General features: G+C 32.8%; 1 pseudogene; it reads left to right on the top strand.

Moving 5' to 3' along the window:
* The first annotated feature begins 712 nt into the window (after positions 1-712).
* Positions 713-2,224, top strand: LOC133794697 (ureide permease 1-like; annotated as a pseudogene).
* Positions 2,225-3,489: the final 1,265 nt, after the last annotated feature.

Here is a 3,489-nt window from a genome sequence, read left to right as displayed (position 1 = left end):
TTAAGTTATCACTTTAGTTTAGGAAGTCCCCCACTACAAGTCCCTCCATGACTATTGTCATTGCTGAACAAGCACCATTGGATTCGACAATGACATCAAAGAATTGGTAGCCCGACCATTTGACAGTGAAAGAGAATCCTCATAGGCATAGGATGATCTTTGTCTGCAAAATGGTTTATCACCACCCTTTAAGTCAGGAGTCACTTTGGCTGTTTTGCTTTGGCTTAAATATCCCAACAAAATGGGTGGTTTTGATTGTTTTGCTTGGGCTTAAGTTTTAGCACATGTAGTTAGTTAGCTTTAACTATAATATAGGTTCTGCCATAGTTAGTTGATTAGTGTGGTTAGTTTTCTGTTAATCACTTCTTGGTTTCCAGCTCCTTTTTCCCTCTCTATGTATCTTTGTACTATTCAGCTATAAATAATAAAGTCTCATGTCTCTGGTACATTTACAGAGATCATTTTATCTTAAGTATTGATTATATTTTTGAGCTCACTACAAGTGTTGAATCACAAATATTCAACACTTGCATATATTTGGATAAAGTTTAGTTCATTCATTCTATATTATCTCTGATGAATGTGGTGTTGTTTGGAGAGACCAGTGATAAGGAACACAGCATAATGAAAATTTCATCTATTTTCCATAATGGATTTGTATTGTATTGTATGTATTTGGTTTTGATTCATGTTAGGGTGATTGGTGCAAGATAATTGGCCTTCTGTGATGTTTGCAATGGCAGGAGAGGTGGTACTTAGCCTTGGAAATCTCTCAACTCAGTATGCTTGGGCTTTTGTTGGCTTATTAGTCACAGAAGTGATCACTGCAAGCATAACAGTTGTTATAGGTCCTTTCTTTCGTTCTCTCTTTCTCTCTCTGACCATTTCTAAATGTTAATGTTTGTGTGTGTTGCTCTTATAGATATTGAATTTTTTGCTTCTGTTGCGATCTTTAATAGTGACAAGAATAACCTTGAATTACTTTTAGACGATAGAATTAATAGAGTCGAGATCCTTTTCCCTGGCATTGGATGCTTCTTGGTTGCAGTTTGCCTTGTTCTGCTGTCCACTCATCTAATGCAGCTGATAATAAAGAAAAGCTTGAAGGTTTTTCATTTAAAGAAGGGTATGTTTCGTTCATTAAATGTTAAGGTTATCTAAGAATTATCTTATTTTTATTCATTTCTAAAAAGAAAATCATTGAGCTTGTTGAGTGATGCAATTTTTACTTAAATTGTTTTGTTTGATGGTGCACTTAAGGATAATGATAATGAGCAGAAAACTAGCTGTACCACTATAGATGGCACTGTAAAAGACAATAATTTTCAATATGGAAAATCAATTAAAATTCTCACATTTAGATGAAACATGATAATCTTGTGTTGCAAAAATACTACACAACAATATTTGGACGTTCATCACCTTACATTCAAATCCAAACATCTCAGATTCTCTATCACAATTAATAATTATAACTCTTGCTACAGGTGTTTGGGAAAAGCACTCATTGGAATGTCCATATGTTTCTTTGCTGGTGTTTGCTTTTCTCTATTCTCACTAGCATTCAACTTGGCAACAAATGATCAATGGCATACATTGAAAGATGGGGTTCCTCACTTGGTTTTCTACACTGCATTCTTTTACTTCTCAGTATCTTGTTTTGTCCTTGCTATAATCCTCAACATCACATTCCTTTACTACCCTATGTTGGACTTACCCAAATCATCATTCAAGGCTTATATGAACGACTAGAATGGCAGAGGCTGGGCCTTAATGGCCGGTCTGCTCTGCGGGTTTGGCAATGGTCTCCAATTCATGGGAGGCCAAGCTGTAGGGTATGCTGCAGCAGATGCTATTCAGGTTGGTTCAAATATATTTTTTTGTCTTGGTTCCAAACTTCTATTTTGTGAGATAAACTTGTTTGTGAAAAAATTTCAACTGAACCAAAATGTGCATCACATACTAATATGGACTTTTTGGGGTGGTGATTGGCAAGCACTTCCACTAGTAAGCACTTTCTGGGGAATTCTTTTTTTTGGAGAATACAGAAAATCATCAAGAAGAACATATATATTGCTAGTAAGTATGTTGTCTATGTTTATTGTGGCTGTTGCTGTTCTTATGGCATCATCAGGGCATCAAAAGTAGGAGTCAGCTGCATACACAACCCTTTGACTTTGTTTTTGGGTAGTGTTTTGTGTAAAGCAATAAGTTGGCCTGTGGTTTGATAACATCTATGAGGATGCATTAACAAACTATACGAGAAGCTATTGGTTCAACAGTTGCATGACCTTCTCAAAAGGTTATTCCGAGAGGTATTTATTTGGTTATTTGATTATATACATGCTTGTTCACCATTAACCGATATGCAATCCATGATTATGATAGTATTATTTGATTGATTTGATAGAGAAGATGAGAAAGACAAAATGATAATGGGGCCAATTTGAATTAATATTATGCACCATTTAATTAAAGTTCTAAGGTCACTTGAGTATAGATTGTTATAGTAATGTGTGTAATATAATAATTTCATTATTATTCAAACCCAATTATTGTAAATTTGGTTGTGTCATGATATTATTGACTATTTTAGATGAATGATATGATATTTCATGACCTCATTAGTTTTTCTTTTATGTTTTATTTACCTGATTCAACAAGTGAAGTGCAAAAGAAAATCTGATTTGGAAGGCTTTGGTGTGCTGACATTTGGAAGATCAAGAATTCCTACCTTTACTTTTGAATATGCAACTTATTAAGACTATTTTATTGACTATTGTGAGAATATTTTGTTTATGTTGATTAGGCAATGTTGAATATCTTAAGACGTCTAGATTTCTTTTTATATTATATTGAATGTATTTTGACACAATTATTTGGTTATATGTGTTATGAACCATATAATTGGTAGTCAAAACTATATTTGTACAATGTTAAGGGTGTCTTAAGTATATTAAATGAAGCGGGTTTGAATTAAAGCAATAAAAAATAATTATAATGTACGGGTTTATATAATAATAACTCAAGCTTATCCAAATATTAGGATAATACAAAACATGTGTTATTGTATCTTTTACAATAACACTTGTTTATAAGCATAAAATTATGTTATACAAATTATTTTCTATAATGCAGAAAGTGTGTTATTATAAAGTGTATCATAACACTACTTTTTAAGTACAAAAAAGTGTTATATAATCTATTTATAAATAGCATAATGAAATACTTAACTAACTATTAAAATAACACACCAAAAGTGTTATTGTAGGCTATACCATAACACATGTTTATAACTATGGAAAAATGTTATGTAAAGGTTTCAACCTACTATAACACCGCTTTCCTTAACACATCAAAAAGTGTTATGATATATATTTAATAATACTTTTTCGGTCTTAGAACGTAGTGCATTTCCGAGCTAGTGATTGTCTTCCATTGGACCCCTACTTCATCGACTACCTTAACCATGTCAAGTTTGCCAAATTC

This window comes from Humulus lupulus, chromosome 8, assembly GCF_963169125.1.
Source record: "Humulus lupulus chromosome 8, drHumLupu1.1, whole genome shotgun sequence".
In the NCBI taxonomy this organism is placed as follows: domain Eukaryota; kingdom Viridiplantae; phylum Streptophyta; class Magnoliopsida; order Rosales; family Cannabaceae; genus Humulus; species Humulus lupulus.
Note: the sequence above shows the minus strand (reverse complement) of the source record. Positions and strands in the feature narration are given on the sequence as shown.